This window comes from Camelus dromedarius, chromosome Y (genome assembly GCF_036321535.1).
Source record: "Camelus dromedarius isolate mCamDro1 chromosome Y, mCamDro1.pat, whole genome shotgun sequence".
In the NCBI taxonomy this organism is placed as follows: domain Eukaryota; kingdom Metazoa; phylum Chordata; class Mammalia; order Artiodactyla; family Camelidae; genus Camelus; species Camelus dromedarius.
Genome location: NC_087473.1, coordinates 4,798,696 through 4,822,241, shown reverse-complemented (window position 1 = coordinate 4,822,241; position 23,546 = coordinate 4,798,696). Strand labels below are relative to the sequence as shown.

Below are 23,546 nucleotides of genomic sequence, written 5' to 3'. Positions count from 1 at the left end.
CCCATTTTGCTGCAAATGTCATTCTTTTATCATTATTTATGGCAGAGTATTATTCCATTGTGTAAATATGCCACACATCCTGTAACTTGTCATCTGTTGATGGACAATTAGGTTGCTTCCATGTCGTGGGTGTTGTATATAGCACTTCTATGAACATTGGGGTGCAGGTGTCTTTTTGAATTAGGGTTCTCTTTGATATATACCCAGAAGTGGGTTTGATGGATTGTACGTTAAGTCTATTTTTAGTCTTTTGAGGAAACCCCATCCAGTTTTCCACAATTACTTCACCAAACTACATTCTTACCAACAGTTTAGGATTGTTCTCTTTCTCCAAAGCTTCCCCAGTATTTATTGTTTGTGGACTTTTGAATGATGGCCTTTCTGACTATTGTGAGGTGATACTTCATTACAGTTTTGATTTGCATTTCTCTGATAATTAATGATAGTGAGCATTTTTTTGTCATATATCTATTTGGCATTTGTATGTCTTTACTGGAGAATTGCTTGTTTAAGTTTTCTGCCCATTTTCGGATTGGTTTTCTTGTTTTTTTATTATCATTATGTTGTATGAACTCTTTATATTTTGGAAATTAAGCGTTTGTTATTTGCATCAATTCTAAATATTTTCTTTCATCCTGTAGGTTGTCATTTTGCTTTTTTTTATGGCTCACTTGGCTGTGCAAAAGCTGATAAGATTAATTAGGTCCCATTTTTAAATTTTTCTCTTATATCCATTACCTGGGTAGGCTGTTCTAGGAGATCATTGCTGAGATTTATCTCAGAGTGATTTGCTTATGATTTCTTCTAGGAGATATACTGTGTCTTGCCTTACATTAAAGTCTTTAAGCATTTTTGAGTTTATTCTTGTGTATGGAGTGAAGAAGTGTTCTAGTTACATTGCTCTGCATGCTGCTATCCAGTATTCCCAACACAAGTTGGTGAAGAGATGGTCTTTTCTGTGTCATATTCTTGGCTACTTTGTCAAAAATTATTTGAGCATAGGACTGTAGATTTATTCCTAGGATATCTATTCTGTTCCATTGGTCCATATGCCTGTTTCTGTTCCAATATCTTGTCATTCTGATTATCTTCTAGCTCTGCAATAGTGTATGGAGACCAGGCTGGTTATTCCTACAGCCTCTTTCTTTTTCTTCAATATTTCTTGGAAATTATGAATTTTTTCTTAGTCTATATAAATCCTAGGATCATTTGTTCCAGTCCTAAAAAGAAATGTTTTGCATAATTTGATAGGAACTCGCTTTAATTCTGTGGATTGCCTTGGGCATTATGGGCATTTTAACAATATTGTCTCTTCCTTTATAAGACCATTGGGTATCTTTTCAATTCTTCAGATCTTTTTTAATTTCCTCAATCAATGTTTTCTAGTTCTCCATGTATAAATCATTCACCTCCTTGGTCAGATTTATTCCTAAGCATTTTATACTTTTCGGTGCAGTTATAAAAGTGGTTGTTTCCATACTTTGTTTTCTTGTTGATTCACTGGTAGTGTAAAGAAATGCAATTGATTTTTGTACATTATTCTGGCTACCTTGCCCAGTTCCTTTATTAGCCTAAGTATTTTATTGTGAGGCTTTTACAGTTTCCTATGTATAGTGTCATGTCTGCATACCGTGACAGTTTTACCTCTTCTTTTCCAGTCTGAATCCTTTCATTTCTTTTTCTTGCCTGATCATTGTGGCTAGGACTTCCACGAGTATATTGAATAGAAATTGTGAAAATGGGCAACCTTGTCTTGTCTCAGATTTTTGTGGGAAGTGTTTCAGTTTTTCAGCACTGAGTATTTTGCTGGCTAAATGTTTGTCTTAAATAGCTTTCATTATGTTGAGATATGGACCCTCTATGCCCACTGGGATAAGAATTTTTATTGGTGTTAAATTTTATCAAATGCTTTTTCTGCATCTACTGAGATGATCATGTGGTTTTTTGTCTTCTCTTTTGTTGATATGGTGTATCACAATTGATTGATTTTCATATGTTAAACCATCCTTGTGTTCCTGGGTTGAACCTAACTTGATCATGGTGTATGATCTTTTTTTACATGCTGTTGGATTCTGTTTGTTAATAAATTCTTAAGGACTTTTACATCTATGTTTATCAATGATATTGGCCTATAATTTTCTTTTAGGGTATGGTCTTTGTCTGGTTTTGGTATCAGGTTGATGTTGGCCTTATGGTGTGAGTTTGGGTGTACTCTCTCCATATCAATCTTTTGGAAGAGTTTGAGGAGGACTGGTATGGATTTTCCTTCATATGTTTGGTCAGATTCCCCAGTGAAGCCATTTGGTTCTGAAAGTTTGTTTGCAGAGTTTTTTTTATTTTATTGATAATTCTATTCCATTTCTGGTGATCTGTCTGTTCAAATGGTCAATATCTTCTTGATGCAATATTGGTGGGCTGAATGTTTCCAGAAACTTCTCCATTTCTTCTAGGTTATCCTGTTTGTTTCCATACAGATGTTCATGGTAGTCCCTTATGATATTTTGCAAATTTTTTGTAGTCTTTGTAGTTTCTCCATTTTCATTTCATATATTTCTTGTGTTCTCTCTCTTTTCTTGTTGGTGATCCTGTCCAGAGATTTGTCAATTTTGTTTACAATTTCAAAAAAGTGTTTGATTTTTTTCTATTTTTTAAACTCTATATGAATTCTTTCATCCTTGATCATTATTATTTCCCTCTTTCTGCTGACTTTTGGTTTTGTTTGTTCTTCTTTTCATGATTATTTTTCATACAACATTAGATACTTTATTTGACATTGCTCTTCTACTTTGAGGAGGGCCTTGTCACTATGAACTTCCCTTTTAAGCCTGCTTTAACTATATTCCATAGACTCTGTGTAGTGTTATTTATCATTTTTCTCAAGATACTTTTTAATTTCTTCTTTAACTTCATCACCCCCCCTACTTCTTTTAGAATCATGTTGTTTAATCTACATGGTGTCATTTTTTCTTCCTGGATTTTCTGTGATTGGTTTCTAGTTTCATGGTATTCAGAAAAGATTCTTCAAATAATTTTTATCTTCTTAAATTTGTTGAGGGTTCTTTTGTGCTTGAGTATATAATCTTTTCTAGAAAATGTTCCATGTGCACTGGAAAAGAATGTATATTCTGTTTTGGGGAGATGTACTGTTTTGAAATTATCAACGAAGTCCTAATATTTTATTTTATCTTTTAGTGTCTTTGTTCCCTTATTAATTTTCTGTCTGAAAGACAACTCCAATGATGGTAATGGGGTGTTATAGTCTCCTACTATGATTGTGTTCCCATCAATTTCTCCCTGTTTATCTATTAGTATTTGCTTTATGTATTTAGGTGCTCCAATATTGAGTGCATATATATTAATGAGCATAATACCCTCATTTTGTATTAGTCGTTTAATCAGTATATGTTGTCCTTGTTTATCTTTCTCTATGGCCTTTTATTTAGTCTTTTTTGTGTGAAATCTGTACTGCTACTCCTGCTTTCTTATCATGTCCATTTGCATGGAATATATTTTTCTGTCCTCTGACATTCAATTGATCTGTGTTCCTCTCCCTAAACTGGGTCTCTTGTATGATTCATAATGTAGTGTCTTGTTATATTATCCCATCTGACAATATATATCTTTTGATTGAAGCACTTAGTCCATTAACATTTATGACAATTATTGATAGATGGGTGTTTATTTCCATTTTGAAGTTCATTTTCCTGTTGATTTGTTACTTCCTTTTTGTTCATTTCTTTTTCTTTTTGTGGCTTGATAATTTTCTTTTATTATATTGGTTTCTTTTTGGTTTTGTGACTTCATTGTAAGCTTTTGACTTATGGTTAACATTTTTGTATGTATATGGTCCCATTACTATATCTGTGTATTTTAACTGATAGTAATACAAACTCTAACCCATCCTACAGAGAACAGAAACAAGAAGAAAATAGTCTGTATTGTCCTGTTTCCCTCTCTGACCCTTAAAAATTTTGATGTCCTGTTTTACAATGTCATTTTTATTCTGTTGTAAGTCATTGTATCTACTGCCTTTCTAATTATGCTTTTCTCCTTTGTATAGCATCCTGCTTCTTTTGTATTTAGAGTAGATTTTTCATTATTTTCTTTCTGTTGCTAAATTCTTTTAGTGTTTGTCTGTGTGTAAGTTATTTATCTCTCTTTCTATTCTACGGGATAGCCTTGCTTGATAAAGTATCTTCAATTACAGCTTCCTTCCATTCAGGACTTTGAATATGTCTAGCCCCTGCCTTCTGCCTGCTGTATTTGTGTAGGAAACGTGTGTACAAATATTATGTATATAATTATATATATATATGTAAAGAATACCTAGAAATGATGTTAACAAATAAGTGAAAACTTATACATTAAAAAATAGAAAATGTTGATGAAGAAACTTATAACTGATCCAAAGAAGTGAAAAGACCTCTTATGTTAATTATGTGAAACAGTTTGTGTAAAACAACCATACTACCCAAAGCAATCTACACTTAGTGTGATTCATATCAAAATACCCATGAGAATTTTCAATTAAATAGAACAAATAATTTCAAAATTTATATGTAACCACAAAAATCATGAGTTGTCAATATAATTTTGAAAAAATTATTAATCTAATAGTGTAAGGTTCTCTGATATTAAAGAGTACTACAAAGTTTTTGTAATTAAAACAACATTATATGGGCTCAAAACTAGATCCCAATGAATAGAAGAGAATAGAGAAAGCAGATATAATCCCTAACACCTATGATCAATTAACCCATGAAAAAGGAAGCAAGAGTATAAAATGAAGAACAGGCATTCTCCTCAATATGTAGTGGTGGGAAGATTGATAATGTAAAAGAAAGATTAGGATATTTCCTCATATTTCAAACAATCCATGAGCACAGAATATCTTTCTATTTATTTTGTTTACTTATATTTCTTGCACCTGTTACTAATAGATTTATGTTTAGCTCTTTTATTTCACTTATTAAATTTATTCCTATTTTATTCTTTTTTATATAATTGTACACACAATTGTGTTCCTAATTTCTCTTTCTGATAATGTGTTGTTAATATATAAAAGTGCAACTGATTTTTGTACATTGTTTTTATATTCTGCAAGTTTAATATTTTTGTTCATTATTTCTGACAGTCAGTTGAAGTGTCTATGGGGTTTTCTATCTATGTGAAATTATGTCATCTGTAAAGTTTTACAGATTTTTTACAAGTTGGATGCATTTTATGTTATTTTTCTTGACTAGTTGTTCTGTCTAGGACTTCTAGTAGTGTAATTTAAGACTTGTGAGCATGAGCTACTTTTTCTTATTACTGGTCCAGAAGAAAACCTTCCTGTATGTTAACATTGAGCTTGATGTTAGTCATGGCTTTTTTCATATATGGCTTTAAATATGTTAAGTTACATTCTACCTAGAGCGAATTTGTTAAGAAATTTTTCATAAAAAGTTAAGTTCTGTCAAGAATTTTTCTACGTGTATTTAGATTATTAATTTTGCATTCGTTGTCTTTTAAGGGATGGTATCACATTTATTGATTTCTGTATGTTAAATAATATTTATGAATCAGGACTAAATCCCACTTAACTATAGTTTATAATACTTATAATATGCCAAGAATTCAGGTTGCTAATATTTATTTAGAATGGAATATACATATACTGAAGGAAAAAATTACATTGTAGCTTGAGTGTGCATTTATTTATTTAAAAATTTTATGTCACATTTTGAATTTGGCTTATGTTTAATGGAATTTATTTCTAAATAATGAATGTAACATTTGGTAAAACTGGATTTACTACAGTTTACTGATAGAGAACATAGCTACTTTTCACAATTAGAGCACAAAATACTTGCCTTAAAATGCCATATTATACTAACAATGCAAACTGTTTGAGGACTGAAAACCAAATTGCTTCCTAAAATGTATTTAGCTGGTCTTTCCACACCAAGCCACATATACTGTTATTTGTTTGTTTGTTTGTTTGTTTGTTTGCCACTTAATGGAGGCACTGGGTATGGAACCCAGGATCTTGTGCATAAGTTTACTTATCAACATCATTTTGGAACACTTAACAGGAGCCACAAGAGTGTGGATTATAAAGATGACTAAAAATTTATTCCGTGTAGGGTTGGAAAAAACTCTGAGTGAAAGAATGGCAAAAATAAACATTTGTAAGTATACAGTAAGATTTTCTCTTTTTTAATTTTAAAGTACAGTATTAAATTACATTTGTTTTACTTATAATGTTGAATTACATTTTAAAAAATTTTGCCCCTATTGGATTTCTTAAATTTTATTGATTATATTAATCTAAATTTATTTCATAAATATTTACCATTTATTTATAAACATACCAAATAAACTGATATTTATTCTGCTCATTTTTTGAATATAGAGCTACTCAATGTAAAGCACACAGATAAATAACTACTTCCATAACCAAATCAAATTAGGTTTCATTTTAATTACAAATGATAATGAAATAGTTATATATTTTTTGTACAGGTTTTACACAAATTTCAATTTAAATTCCAAAACTTTAAAATTAGTGTATCTATTTAGTGCATTATTTATACTCTGTTCACCAATGTGATATAAATTTGTGCACAAAAGGGAGGAGATTGATTTTATTTCTTAGACCCCAAATTTAATTTATTTAAAAAGATTTTGTGGGAAAGATATTTGGAGATCACACTATAAAAATAAACATCATATAAGTCTCATTTTAACTGGATGAATGAAAAGTAAACACTGGCTGAATGTTACACTTCGGTTGCTAGGAGACCAGTCATTTTGTGATGTCACAGCTACTCAGGTTGAGAAATACTGTGATGGCCTAGCAGTTTATGTGTACAGGCCTGAGAAAGCAGCATTTGAAGCTGCAGTGCTCAAAATCATGCAGATTAGAAAAGGAGCTGTAGAAAAAGTTATTTGGGATGGCACAAGTTTCTTCAGAAATTCAAGATGTATCTCCTAAAGATGGACCAACTTGTTCAGGAAAGTCCAGTAGATCTCTAATGTGTGATCAAACATTATCTGGGGACCTGTACTTGAGGTCTATGATTGAAGAAAATGCTTTTCAGAATTTGTGTGAAGAATCCTTGATAAAAAGACCATGTTACACACATTGTGTCTCTGAACCAGATGAAGATAATGATTTTCATTCTCTGACATTTCCAAGGAACCTCTGGAAAATGGTTGGGAGTGAACAACTTCGATCCATCTGATGAGATGATAATGGAACTACCATAGTATCGATGAAGATATCTTTAAGAAGGAAGTTTTGGAAAGAAAGGCCCCTTTCAGAATATTTGAAACTGGAAGTATGAAAAGTTTAGTTAGACAGCTTAACCTTTATGGGTTTAGTAAAGTGCAGCAGAATTTTCCAAGATCTGCTTGTCTACCTGACTTTCTGGCAGAAGAAAAAGAAGTCTCTGTTTTAAGCAAGGTATTCAGGAATTTTAATCACCACTTCATAAATTATATATAAAATTTTATTTTGTACATCAATAAATGTAAAGTTAGATTTTGAAAATTGTATAAAACTACTAAGGCTCAAATTCTTTATTTATTCTAAAAAATGAGGACAGTGTGTTAAGTATTCAGGATTATGAGAAACTTTGCTAGCAACTATGAATCTTATCAGAAATCTAAATAAAGGTATTAAAGCTGCTTTTAAAAAGGGGCATTCACCCTTAATGCAAATGCTAACGTTTTAAATTTGATGACTATATTATTTAAATGTGTATTTTCCAAATAAGGAATGTCAAAAAATACTCAGCAATGTTCATATTTTGATATTTTCTTTGTATAGTGAGTGTGAAATCTGAGGTTTTATAGATTAGGGTTATTCTATTCTTGTATTTTGGCTTAAATTAATACTAAAATATTTCTCCTTTGTTTGTAGCTGCAGTTCTATCATTATCCAAATTTTAAATAAGGCTGCCCCCAGCTTTAAGTGAGAATAAAATGAAGAGTTGGAATTAAAAATGCTTCTCTGGTATCTTCATTGGCTCAAATTTCAACAAGTAGCTCTTTAAAGAAGCGGGTAAAGTGGATAATGATAATTCTGGTTTTGTGTCTGACACTAGAGGAGAAAGTGCATTTTTACCTTCTGCAAATTTAAACATGCCTCTAAAAAGAAAGCCCTCTACTAGCCACATAATTGGTGATGCAAGTAACCCGATGAGAGGAGATTTTTCTCTTGCATCATCAATGTCAGTTAGACCACCAGAACAAATTGCCATGGATCAACGTTCTATTTTAAATAAGTTGACCAATTTCCACGTGCACTCACAAAGCAGCTACACTGAAGCAAATGACCATGTTGTGAATTTCATTACAACTACAGCTTCTACTTCTCAGTACAGCACCTTATCTCCCATACAGAGCAATTATATTGGACTGATGGTGAAGCCTTCTACTTTTCCAAATAGATATCACAACATATTGGCCCATTAAGGTCCTTTTTCTAAACTTCAACCAGAGTGCAACCAACGGTTTCCAGTGCCAGTGATAGCTGATATATCAGCTACCTCACTTTCACGGCCAACTCATCAGCCAACTGCAGTTTATGAACTTGATCCTAATTAAAACAGATCTGCCAGAGGACTACCAGATTATGCAGGATAACAAAGAATAAAATTGATGTTGGCAAATGTCGACAAATATCTGCATTTTTTTATTTGAACAATAAACATACATGTGTACCTGTATTTTCCTTATATATTTAAAAATACAATTAACAGTAAAATGGGAGACTAAGTTACCATTAAAAAAAAGAGATATTTGATTGATAAGATCATTTGATGGAACAATATGGGAGTAAATTTGTATAATTTCTTCTGAGGAAGAAGAGAAAATGGAAGAATTTGGGAAAAGAATAAAACATGTAGAGAGGGAAATATACTATGTTGCTTCTGGTTCATCCTGGAAAGTATTAAAATTGTTAATTTAGGATATGGTGGAACAGGAGATTAATGCAGGAACCGGTCCTGGGAACATGGTCTCTATTATGTCATCCCTGGAATCATAAATGTCACATGATGTAGTCTCAGATGGCACATACAGCATGTGGTAGAATTTAAGAAGTAATTTTATCTATGGTCTTCTTTGTGCTGTTCTCAAAGCATTCCAATTGGTGCTTTCATTTCCTCCCCTCAAGAGTCAACACTATATTTTCTGGTGAATACTTTATGTTGCTTTTATGTTGCAGCCAAAGACAAGCTTACGTCCTCAGGGTGGCACTTAATGCCTTTCCAACTCTAAACCCACAAACTCAACTGTTTGTTCATTTCTTTATAGATATGGCATCTGACTACCTTGGCATATCATTATGTTTCAATGTATCTGGAGATATATCCAGCCAATGTTTGTCAACCCTGTTAACTCCAAACTCACAACTTTTGTCCAGCTTATCCTTGGACTTAGGATGTCCTTCTTTTACCTACTTAGACTTTCCCAGTCTCAGAACAGAAACCACCTCCTCCAGATATTTTCTGTATATCCCCCTTTCTTTGACTAACTTGGGTACCAGCACAGTAATCACAATACATGCCACTGGATGCATTTTAGTACTTAGTGAATGAAAAATACATGTTGACTTTAAACAAAATCTACTTTCTGAAACAAGAAAACTCTCATGGTTTTCAAACTATTTCATTATGGTCTTTACTCTTCACCACAAACTAGCTCTTTTCATAGACCGAGGACTAGTCACTCAAGACAGTAATTGGTGGTAGTTACAGGAGACAAAGTATTATTTTCTTAATTCATGCCTCCAGAGGCCTAAGCATTCCATTCTCATTTGCTGGATAATTCCTGTCTCTTCCTCACACACCCACCCAAAAATAACTGATTCTCAACCCCATACCAATAACTATATTGACTTCTAATTGATTTACTTGTTAGAATCACAGCTTTGTCCAGAAGGGACAGTGCCATTACAAAGATTTAATGTAGGTTTATACACCCCTCATAACTTGTGCCCCTTCTAACCTTCACACAGGATGTATCTAAGAGTTACAATCCCTTACTTTGGGTGGTCATATTCAGTAACCAAATTGCAATCAAAATTGTGTGGACTAGAAGGAGTTGAGGGTAGTAGAATTAAAAATTTGTCCAAATGCAAGAATACCAAATTTCTGCAGATATTAAGAAATATAAAATATTCATGGAAGAGTTTGGCTATCTCCCATTAATTTAAAATAAAAGGTGAAGCGTTTTCAGAATGTGAAATGTCCTGAAATGCTGGAAAAATTGTAGGCAAGGTCAGGGAGCCTAAGTCTTCTGCTCACAATCATGCAGCCAGTGTCAGCTAATAAGACTGGAATGACAAAATTGAGTCCTGAAAATGTGTCACCAGTTGTGAAGAAAGCCTTTGATTTTCTGGAGAAAGGGCAAATGGACCAAGGTAATCTCTAGCCACATCCCACCAATATGAACTTTACAAAGAAAAGAAAAGAGACCACTTGCAGCAGGAGAAATGTGTCTGGACAGCAGTGGTTGTTCCTACAACACAAACATGAAGCTTTAAAGTTTGCCAGCTCAAGTCTGATGGTGGCTATGTTGTTGTTTACATTAGTAGTCTGGGGTTCAGATGGGCTGGTTCAGCAGCTAGTTTCCAGCTCTCTTATCAGACAGTGTGTCTTACTGTGATCATCTTAACAAAGTTCTATACTGATAAGTCAAAAGCTACAGTTTAATTTCAAAATTAGAAATCCTAAAGAAGAATATTGTTTGTTTGTCCATCTGTAGTTTTCTACATGGGAAAAGCTAGACTTTTGGCAAAAGTACAAAAGTTGGCTGGTGATTTAAAGTCTATTCTCTGAGCACTGCCCACTGAATTCTTCCCACTAAATACTACAAATCTGTATACCACAGTGTGCATGTGTGAGGATGGATTGTTAAGCAGCAACTAAGATTGTCTTAGTTGAGACATCAGTGAATTAATTTCCTGAATCTGTCAGGATCTCTGTGAATTAAGAGTTTCATTGAGCCAGCAGATTTTCTTCAGATCAGGGAGAGGTAGATTATATTTCTCCCAGTATACTAAGTGTTGCCGGTTCACTGAATCCAGATTTGATGCTGGGGCCAAGCCACTGACTCCTTGAATTGGACTGATGCATATACATTCTCCAGTCCCCAGAGCCCAGCACAGGACTGTGTCTCATTTTTAACTTGTTTATGTCTAAGATTATTTTCTCTTTTAATTCTCATTGTTGACACAACTTATTTTGGCTTTGAACACCCCTTGACTAATTTATAGGGACTGCACCACTGACTTATTCCCATTCACCTTGAAATAGCAATAACCTTTCTTTCCTTGGACTACCTGGAGTAGAGTGAGCATAGTCATCATTTTGAAAGCAGTCCTCAGTCCTAATAATGCAGAACCTTTACACTTCTTTGCCCAGCACTTGAGCAAGAATGTTTGTTGTGGATCTCAGGGATTATCCTCACATCCCCTAATGCAACCATGAGAAAACACCACATTGTTATCCAAAATCAAGTCTTTGTCACTACTGCATTCCCATTGCCAAACAGTTAAGAAGTGTAGGAGTTCTGAGATTTTACCATGCTGAGATTTTTAGCAACCGAGCACGTTCCTTTCTTGTAGATGCTGTTGGGGAGTTGAGACCCTTGGTCAGAGACTGTGAACTTTATCACTCACAGCAAAAGCAGCCAGGGTTAACTTTTGTATCCATTCCCTAATCTCAGATGAATACACAGAGTGAAATTTTGATGCCTACAGAAGCAGTGGGCTGTTATCATGAAGAAAGTTTAAGGCATGGGAAAACACTAACTTTATTAGTATCTTTATGTATTATTTATTAGAATCACTTATTTATTAGTATCTTTACCTAGGATAAATACATCATGACTCAAGGTTACTTGCTGCAAAAACAATCATGAGAAATGACATGGAAAAAGTGATCATTGCCTTTCCATTTTTCCTTCCACTTTTATTGAGATATATTTGGCATAAAACATTGTGTAAGTTTAGGTGCACAGGAAAGTGATTTGATTTACATGTGTCATGAAATAAATATCATAGCAACTTTAGGGAGAATTCATTATCTCATTTAGATACAATATTAAAGATATACAATTTGGTTTTTGGTTGTGATGAGAAATCTTATGGTCTACTCCATTAACAACATTCATATATAACATAAAGCAGTACTAATTGTATTTATCATTTTACTATGTGGCCTCCCTAGAACATGTTTATTTTATGGCTGGAGGCTTGTATCTTTTGAGTGCATTAATCTAATTCTCCTTTCCCAAACCCTGCCTCCGTTAACAACAAATCTGATTTTTTTTCTATAATTATGCTTGTTTGTTTTTGAAGTGTACTTTAATCTGTAACACTGTGTTAGTTTCTCTTACACAACATACTCTTTGCTATCTTTAATACATTTCAAACTGATCAGCAGAATAAATGTAGTTATGATATGTTGCTATTTAAAAATATTTCATAGTTATTTACTATTCCCCATAGAGTAGATTTCTTGTCCCTTACTCATTTAATATGCAACTGGAAAATTTTCTCTCTTAAGTTTCCTCAACTATTTCTTTTTTCTCACCACATTTCCCTCCTTCTTTTGAACAAACTGTTCCTTTCTATATCTATAACTACTTTTCTGTTTTTTTAGTTTGTTTGTTTTAAATTCCAACTATGAGTAAATTCATTAACAATTGTCTTTCTCTTTCTGACTTATTTCACTTAGCATATTACCCTCTTGGTCTACCCATTTGTTGCAAAAGACAAAAACTTATTCTTTGTATAGCTGAGTAATAACCCATTGTATTTTTATGTGTGTGTGTACTTATATTTATCTATGTATCTATCAATCAATCTATCTATCTATCTATCTATCTATCTATCTATCTTTCTATCTATCTATCAATCTATCATCTATCTATCTATCTATAAATATAGATAAAACTGTAGTTAATAGATATTTAGATATATATACTATTAATGCACATCTTCTTTATCCATCATCTATTGATGAGCAATTAATTTGCTTCTATTTCCTTGCTATTGTAAATAATGCTACAGTAAACATTGGTTAGAATTTATCTTTTCTGATTAGTGTTTTTATCTCTTGGAATAAGTATCCATATATGGAATAGTTGGATCATATTTTATGTTTAATTTTTAGGTAAAACTCCATACTGTTTTCCACAGTGGTAGCACAAATTTACATTCACTCCAGCAGTGCATAAGGGTTCTATTTCTTACATCCTCACCAACACTTATATTTGTTATCTTTTTGATAATACTCATTTTGACAGCACTGACATAAAATTTCATTATGATTTGGACTTGCAATTTTCTGATGGTTAGTGATGTTGCACGTTTTCATGTGCCTGTTGGTTATCTTTCCCCCATTGTATATTCATTTTTTGTAATGGGCTACATAACCATATTGTCTGATTTCAGTTTTAGGCACTCTGTTGTGTTCCATTATCTGTTTGTTCTGTGCCAGTACCATATTCTTTTTTATTACCAAAGCTTTGTGTTATAGTTTAAAATCAGGGACTGTGATACATCCTCTTTGTGCTTTCTCAAAGTAGTTTGTGTTTTTTGTTTGTTTTCATTTTTTTCTTTTTTTCTATTTTAGTTATTTCAACACTTTTGTGATTACATGTAAATTTTAGAATTATTTATTGTAAGTTTCTGAAAATACCCCTGGTATTTTGATAGGCAATGATTTTAATTTGTGTATTTTCTTGGTTTGTAGTGTCATTTAAACAATAATGTTTTCCTAATCTATGAACACAGTATATCCTTTCATTTATTTGCATCATCTTCAATTTCTTTTATAAATATTTTATAGTTTTCTGAGTACAGGTCTTTTACCTCCTTGGTTGGATACATTTCTAGATATTTTATTTTTTTGTAATGCAACAGTAAATGATATAGTTCCATCACTTTCTTTATCTGCTAGCTTGTTAGTGTGTAGAAATGCAAGATCTCTGTATATTAATTTTCCATTCTGAAATTTTACCAAATGCATTGATATGCCCTAGTAGTTTTCTGGTGCCATCTTTAGGATTTCTGTTTAAAGTATGTCCTCTGCAAAAAGATACTTTTACTCATTTTCTTAATTAGCTATCTTTTATTTATTTTTATTTTGCAGAGCTATAGCTGGAATTTCCAATATTATATTGAATATAACTGGTAAGAGTGAGCATTCTTGTCTTCTTGCTGCTCTTAAAGGAGATGCTTTCAGCTTTCAATCAGTGAGTGTCATGTTAGCTGAGTTCTTTTCACATATGACCTTAACTGTGTTGAGGTATGTTTCCTCTAGCCCAATTTGAGGAGAAATATAATCATAAATAGATACTGATTTTGTCAAAACATTTTATGACTCTACTGAGGTGACCATATAATTGTTATTCTTCAGTTTGTTAGTGTGGTGTATCATATTGATTAATTTGTAGGTATTGAATCAGTTTGGCATCCCTGGAATAAAATGGACTTAATCATATTGTATAATCCTTTTAATGTATTGTTTGGCTTGCTAACATTTAAGTGATAATTTTTGCATCTATGCTTATCAGTAATATTTAACCTGTAATTTTTTGAGGTATTTGTTCCAGTTTTAGTAGTAGTGTGGTATAGAAAGTTGGGGTAGGAAGCCTTCTTTTGTCTGCAAAAATTTGGAATACTCTGAGAAGTATAGGTGATAGCTCTCGTCTAAATGTTTGGCAGAAGTCACCTGTGAAGCTGTCTAGGCCTGGAATTTTGTTTCTTGGAGATTTTGTTTAATTACTTATTCAATTTCATTAGTAATAATCGGTTCATATTTTCTATTTCTCATTCCATCTTGAAGATTACATCTTTCTAAGAATTTGTCCATTTCTTTTAGGGTTTCCATTTCATTGGCATATAATTTGTTGTATCTTCTTATGATTCTTTGTATTTCTGTGATATAAGCTGTAACTTCTCATTTATTTCTGAGCTTATTAATCTGTATTCTATTTTTTGTTCATGAGTCTGTTTACAGTTTATGAATTTTATTTATCTTTCAAAAACCATTAATTAGATTGACTAAATGTTTATATTTTTAATCTTTATTTATTTATGTTCTGAACTTTCAGGTGTCTTTTCTTCTACTAACTAGTATTTTTTTTATTAATTTGTTACATCTTTTTGTTGTAAGATTATATTGTGAGAGAGATGTTTCTTATTTGTACAAGTGGGATTATTTTGCTATAAACATTACTATTAATACTGCTTTTGTATTCCCCATGAACTTTGTTTTTGTTGTCATTTTTCTTTATATATTTTTTCTTTAATTTATACAGCAATCCATTGGTTGTTTAATATTGTATGATTTATCGTCCACATTTTAATGTTTTTCTGTTTTTTTCTTTTTAGTAAATTTTTAGTCTCACAGAATCCATAAGTTTCTTCACAAAAGAAGGAGACAAATAATAAAATTTATAGAAAAACATGTAAGACCCAAATTTTCTGAAATAATCTTTGGAAAATGAACAAAGTTGTGGGCATTATCCTCCCTGACTTTAGAACATACTACAAAGCTACAGTAATCAAAACATCAAAATATGGCACTAAAAGAGACACATAGATCAATGGAACAAAATAGAGAGTCCTAAAATAAACCCACACACATATGGTCAATTAGTCTACAATGAAGTAGGCAAGAGTATACAATGGAAAAATGGCAGTCTCTTCAACATGTAGTTATGGGGAAACTGGACAGTACATGTAAAAGGAAGATGTAAGAGCACTTCCTTCCATAGTATACAAACTAAGATACAAATGGATTAATTTCTTAAATGTAAAACCTGAAACTACAGAATTTCTGATGAAGAACATGAGCAGAACTGACTTTGATGTAAATAATAGCAATATTTATTTTTGATGTGTTTCCTAATTAAAAAAAATAATAAACTAAGAGTAACAGTTTATAGTTTAGTGAGGAAAAAATAGATGTAGTATTTGATAACAGGGATTCTACTTCATGTATAAATGTGAAGTGCAAAACCTTTTGCAGAGAAAATGAAACCTTCAACAAGACATATGACAACACACACAACAGAAGGAAAAATTTCAGACAATGAGACCAACAAAGTGTTAATATCCATAATATATATATAGCATATTAACTTCAATATTTAAAAAACAAAGAACCCAAGGTAAAAATAGTTGAAGGATCTTTTATGGAAACATTTCAAAAACAGACATGTTGTTGATTTTCATGCACATAAAAATATATATAACGTTACTATTCATTAGGAAATCATAAATCAAAACCAGAATGAAATATATTCTCACAGCAACCATAATGGCAATTAACAAAAAGTCTACAAATGACAAACATTAATAAGAATGTTGACAAAAGGGAACCCAGGTACACTGTTGGTGGAAATAAAAATTGATGCAACCACTATTATAAAAGTGTGGACAGTGCTCAGAAAACTAGAAATAGAAGCATTATATGTTGCATCAATTCCAGTTTTTGTTGTAAATTGAAAAAAATGAAAACAATAAATGTAAAGGATATATTACCCACAATGTTCTTAACATCATCATTTATAATAGCCAAGGATAGAAGTGCAACTCAACTGCCTATCAACAGATGATTGGCTGAAGAAGATGCGAGATATATATATAATATAATAAATATTTAGTTATAACAAAAAATAACGTTCTGCCATTTGGGACAATGTGATTGGAAGCAGAGGATGTTGCACATAGGAAAATAAGACATACACAGATAAACACTCTACATTATAACTTACATGAGGAAACTAAAGATATAAGAGAAATAATCAGAAAAAAAAACAGAAACAGTCATGTATGTATGTGTAGTGCATCAAGTAGTGGTTTCCTGGGTAGACAGGGAAGAAGGATGGAGAAGACAGAAATATGCAAGCTACTAGTTATAAATTAGAGAAGCAACAGGGCTACATTTACAGAACAGAGAATTATTTTAATAATTTAAATCATTTTAAAGAGATTATAGGCATATATTATAGGAAAATGTGCATGTATGTGGGAAAAACATTGAAGAAAATAACCCAGGAAAAACTGAAAATATTTTGTAGTACTATGATATTAAGAGAGGTGATTTGTTCACTTTCTTTACCATTCCTATAATGTCCTTAGTAGAATTTAAGCTTTTAAATGAAAAAGTATATACTTTTAAAAAAGTGACATAAGTTTAAACTATTTTTGTCTCTCCCCTTAAATCTACAGTCTGTAAAACATTCACATCTCAACAAAAATAACTACAACACAAAACAATACTCCAGAACACATGTGTACAGCTGAAGTGTGGTGGACTAAAACACATAAAGGAGGCTTAATTGAGGGAAAAGCAGAGTTGGTGCCTGCGACCAAGTCCGACTGACAAGGGTTTCTGAGCCCACAGGTTCAGAGAACCCAGAAGAAAAAGGGTCTCAGTGGTTCACACAGCTTCGGCCTCCAACTGCACCAGTACTCATGGTCACAGGTAACTAGGAGGGAGCCACAATGGAGACAGAAATTCCATCCTTCAGACACTCAGACATTCATGACACTGTCCCTACTCCCCATTCACAGTGATGGAGAAAAGCTACCTTGCAACACTTGACAAGGCAAAGGCACTTGCCTGATTCCAACTACCCACATGTGTTTACACCTTTCCTCAATGTGTACACTGAGTCTCAGGGGATATCATATAAAAGGAAGGGTTCCCCATCCCAGTGACAACAGTGGCATTAACTACCAGAGAAGTCTAAGAAGTGTCAATGAAAGCACATCTTTTATCCAGACAGTAGCGACTGGAAAGTGCCATTTAGAAATATTATCAGATGTATCTCCAGTAAGTAAAACCAAAAATTGTGCAATATTGCAAACTACCAGAAAACAAAAGCAAGGACTCCAACACCCAATGTGTTATTTAGTGTCATCAGAGCAATAATTTAAAATATCATGACCAATCACAGTAACATTATAGGGTATGCACACATAGATACAGAGACACACAGACAGACAGACAGACAAACACACACACACACACACACACATACACACACACACACAATGTCAACCATGAAGCAAACATAAAGTCATGGAATATTGCTGTATGACTAATAGAGAATTCAAAATAGGTGTCATACAGAAACTCAATACATAAAACGAAACTCAATACATAAAACAAAACTCAGAAAGCAGTTTAGTGAACTCAGGAATAAATTAAATGGTGATGAGGAATATATTATCAAAGAGACTGAAACTATAAAATAACCAAACATTATTGGAGGACCAGTAGAACTTAATAAATGAGATGAAGAATGCAATAGAAAGCATTGGAAGTAGAATGTCTTTGTGGAAGAGAGTTTAGCAAACTCACCAATATAAAACTAGAAATGATAGGAGAGGACAGAGATACAAGATATTAAAAAGTGAGGAAAGTCTACAATAGCCATCAGACTGCTTCAGGAAGTGCACATTAGAGAGAAATCCTGGAGGGAGAGGAAAGGTAGAAGGCAGCTGATGGTTTATTTAAAGAAGTAATAGTCGATAACTTCCCTAACCTGGGTAAGGAACTGATACACAAGTCCGTGAGCCAACAAAACACCAGTAACTTTAAGACAAAGAGACCTCCTTCAAGATACGTCATATGCAAATTTGCAAGTCAATGACAGAGTAAAATTTTAAAGGCAGCCAAAAAAAGGTATGATAATCTACAAAGGAACCCACATTAGGCAATCTGCAGATTTCTCAGAAGAAAACATAGGCGAAGGGTATATAAAATTACATTTTCAAACTACTGACATATGAAATCTCTCACCCAAGAATACTCTACCCTGCACAGTTATCACTTAGATACAAAGTGAAAATAAAGACTTTACCAGACAAACAAAACCTGAATGAGATGAAAAACAAAACCGAGATACCTTACAAGAGATGTAGAAAAGTGCTCTTGTAAGAAAAATAAAATGGCAAAAATATGCAAAAGATTGACCAAAATGCTAAGTAGAGACCACGAGAAAGCTGCAACTGTTTATTTGGGTATGTTTTATAAAGCTACTATACTATATGGATTAAAGAGGGAAAAGTAGGGATTCAGGGGCAATAAATATAGATATATCAATCTGGTAACATCCTCACAACAGTAATAGAAGTAAATTGAGACAGTAATCAGAAAAGGTAAAGAGTAAAAATAAAACAACATTAAAGGAAGATGGTATCAGAGGAAAAAGGACTAAATTATCCATGAGATGTTTTATTTTAAATGAAGTAAAGTAAATGTACTATATTGTGTAGTTTCAGATGTACAGCATGTTGATTCCAACCGCTTTGTTGATTACATTGCATTATAAATTATTACAAGTCATTAAAATAATTGTAACATACCATTATTATAAGTTATTGTGTATAATTCCCTGATCTCTACAGATTGTCCTTGTTGGTTATCTCCTTTATGTGTACTAGTTTGTATCTGTCACTGTCCTACCACTAAAATGTATTTCCCTTCCCCGTTGGTAAACATAAATTTTTTCCCGTATCTTTGAGTCTGATTCAGTCTTGTCTCTCTAATCTCTCAATCTTTCAATCTCTCTATCTTTCTATCTCTCTATTTCTCTATGTATGTATGTATGTATGTATGTATGTATGTATGTATGTATGTATGTATCTTTCTTTCTATCTATCTATCATCTATCTATCTATCTATCTATCTATCTATCTATCTATCTATCTATCTATGTATCATCTATCTTTCTGTCTATTTATCTCTCATCTTTCAATAGATAGCTATTGATAGATGTACACAGATATTTTTTATTCTTTAGATTCTACAAATAAATTATATTATATTCTTTGTCTTTGTCTAAGTTACTTCACTAAGCATAATATTTACTAGGCCCTTTCATGATGCTGAAATAGCAATGTTTTATACTTTTGCATGTCTGAGTAATATTACATTGCATATTTATAGAAACATCATATCTTATTAAGTCCATTGTCTATTGTGGAATCTTGGATTGCTTCCCTCTGTTGCATGTTATAAACCGTGCTTTTGTGAACATTGGTTCTTTTCAATTTAGTGATTTTCCCCAGATTTTTCCTAGAAGAGATATTACTTGGTCATATGGTAGTTCCGTTTTTAGTTTTTAAAAAATCTGAATACTATTCTCCATAGAAGTTTTACCAATTTACATTCCTACCAGGAGTATACAAGAGCTTTGTTTCCTCCACATCCTCTCCAACACTTACTATTTGTATACTTTTTGATAATGACCATTTGACCAGTGTGAAGTGATACCTCATTGTGGTTTTGATTGGCAATTACCTAATAAGTAGTAATCTTGAGCATTTTTATCACTTGTCTGTTACTCATCTGTATGTTTTCTTTGGAAAAATATTAATTCTGTTACTCTGCTCTTTTTTGATTGGGTTTTTGTTTTTCACATTGAGTTGTGTAACCTAAATCCATGTTAAATCTATTAACCCCTGGACACTTGCATTGTTTGCAAATATGTTCTCCAATTACACAGGAAATGTTTTCATTTCATTGATAGTGTCCTTAGATGTTCAGGAGTTTTCAAGTTTGTTTAGGTCCCACTTGTTTATTTTTGCTTTTATTTCTTTTGCATTAGGGGACTGATATAAGAAAATATTCCTATGGTGTATACCCAATACTGTATCACCTATATTCCCTTCTAGCAGTTTTATAGGATCAGGTCTTACATTTATGTCCTTAATACACTTGCAGTTTATTTTTGTATACGATGTCAGGGAATGCTCTAATTTCACGTTTCACATGTACATGTCCAGCTTTCCCAACACTATCCATTGAAGAGACTGTCTTTTCTCCACTGTGTACTCTTGCCTCTTTTATCATAGATTCATAGATCATTTGTTTGTGGAATTATTTCTAGGCTCTCTATCTGTTTGTATTGATGATACCTGTGTGTGAATGCCATGCTGTTTTTATTACTGTAGGATTGTAGTATAGTAAGGTATCTGGGAGGGTTATACCTCCAAATTGTTTGTTTTGTCTCAAGATCATTTTGGCAATTTTGTATGGTTCCATGCAAAAGTTAGAATTATTTTTTTCTAGTTGTGTGGAAAATACTACAGCTTTGTAACAGGAATTGCACTAAATCTGTAGGTTTCTTTGTGTAGTACGGCCATGTTAACAATAATAACTCTTTCAATCCGAGAGCACAAGAAATCTTTCCATTTCTGTGAATCATTTGTAAATTCTTTTCCAGTGTTTTTTAATTTGCAGTGTGTAGACCTTTCACAAATTTGGTTACATTTATTCCAAGATATTTGTGGGGATCGGATTTTAAATAGTATTGCTTTCAACATGCAATTTATGGTATCTCATGATTAATGTGTAGAAATGCAAGAGACTTCTTTACATTTATCTTGTACCCTGCTCCCTTGCTGAAATTATTTATTGTTCATAATAATCTGTGTGGAACCCTTAGGACTCTATATGCAGATTGTTATGTCATCAGTATTGGTGACAATTTTTTCTCTTTCTTTCCATTTTTCATTTCTTTGTCTTCTTTTTCTTTTCCTTTCTTCTATTACTATTAAACAGAAGTGGTGAGAGTAGGAATGCTTGTCTTGTTCCTGAATTTACCCAGAAGGCTTTCAGCTTTTCCCACTGAGTATTATACGTTGTTATAAATGGCCTTTAGTATGTTGAGAGATGTTCCCATTGTACTCACTTTCATGAGAGTTCTGATCATGAATGTATGTTGAATTTTGTCAAATGCTTTCTCTGTGTGTATTGACATGGTTCTGTGAATTTTGTCCTTCCTTTATTAGATATGTATCCTGCTGAATGACTTGTGTATGTTGAACCATCCTTGTGACTCTGGAAGGAATCCAATTGATCATCATGTATAATCCTTTCTATGTATTGCTGGATTAATTTGATGTTTAATTGAGGATTTTTGAATGTATATTCATCAAGGATATTGGCTTTACATTTTCTTTCTTTCTTTTTTTTTTGTAGTGTCTTTGACTGGATTTGTTATCAGGATAATGGTGGCCTCATTGAATAACTTTGGGAATTTTCCTTCCTCCTTCATTTTTTGAAATAGTTGGGGGGAAAGAGGTATTAGTGAAGTCATCCATGTATTTTGTTGAAGGGGTGTTTTTAAAATAATAGATTTTATGTAACTTATACTGATTGCTGTTTTCAAGTTTTCAGTTTTCTCTTTATTCAGGTTTGGCAGGCTGTATATTTCTAGAAATCTGTCCATTACTTTTAGGTCATCCAGTTTTTTCTCATGTAACTGCTCATATTGCATTCATAATCTGTTTTTGTATTTTGTAATATTAGATGTTATTTCTACTGTTTCATTTCTTATTTTGTTTGCGTCCACTCTCTGAATTTCTTGATAAGCCTGGCTAAATGATTATCAATTGCTTAAAATTCTTAAGAAAAATAAGCTCTTGTTTTTATGATTTTTATTTATTTTTTAATTTTTTTAATTGATCATTAAAGATTTCTCCTTCTACTGCCTTTGGGATTTGTTTTTTCTTATTTCTAGTTATTAAGGGAGGTAAGCTTCATCCTTTGTGTGAGGTATTTCTTGTTTTCTGTTGAAGTCCCAAATTGTTCTAAACTTCACTCTTAGATTTCTCTTTGCTTCATCCCATACATTATGAAGGTGTGTTTTCATTGTAGTTTGTCCCCAGGTATGATTTTATTACCTCTTTGATTTCATCATTGAACATTTCTTATTCTTTTAAAGGATGTTGTTTAATCTCATGTTTGTGATTTTGCTGTACTTCTTTCTAGTGTTGCTGCATAGTTTCATACTTTTGTGGATGGTAAAATGCTTGCTGAAATCTATATTTGCTTAAAGTTTCTGAGGCTCTTTTCATGACATAATATGTGGTTAATACCTTAGATAACATCCTGTGCACACTTGAAATGTTTATGCGTTCTGATTTTCTGATGCAGTGTCCAATAGCTCAGTTAGGATGAAGTGATCTTATATGCTATTAAGACCTCTGATCCCTTACAGATATTCTTTCTGGATGATCTGTCCATCAGAATAGTGAGGTGTTAAACTCGTCTACTATTATTGTCTTATAACGAGTTAATTTCCTCAATTCTACTAATATTTCTTTTTATATTTAGGATCTATGGTGTTGGGTCCATATATAAGTTAATTAGTGTAATACCCTATATTTATATTGATCTCCTTTTCTTTATATCATCTCATTTTAAACTTTCATTGTGGCCCTTGTTTTGAAACATATTTTGTATGATTTGAGCATTGCAATCTGCACTTTCCTGTCATTTCCATGAAATATCTTCTCCATCTATTTCCAGGCTGTGTATATCTTCCTGCATAAAGTGCATCTTTTTTGGGGGAAGGCCAACATGGTGGAGTAGAAGGATACTCATAGCTCACCCTTTTCCACAAATGCAACAAGATTCACACCCACAGACCCACTCAGCTAACCAGCGACCCTGCAGAACTCTGCAAGAACATTGTCCTCTTCAAAAGATATAGATGCCAAAAATCTGGTAGGAGTAAAG

The 23,546-nt window shown here is 32.6% G+C and overlaps 1 pseudogene; it reads left to right on the top strand.

Moving 5' to 3' along the window:
* The first annotated feature begins 6,935 nt into the window (after positions 1-6,935).
* LOC135320326 (heat shock transcription factor, Y-linked-like) overlaps positions 6,936-23,546 on the top strand; it is a 32,746-nt pseudogene continuing 16,135 nt past the window's right edge.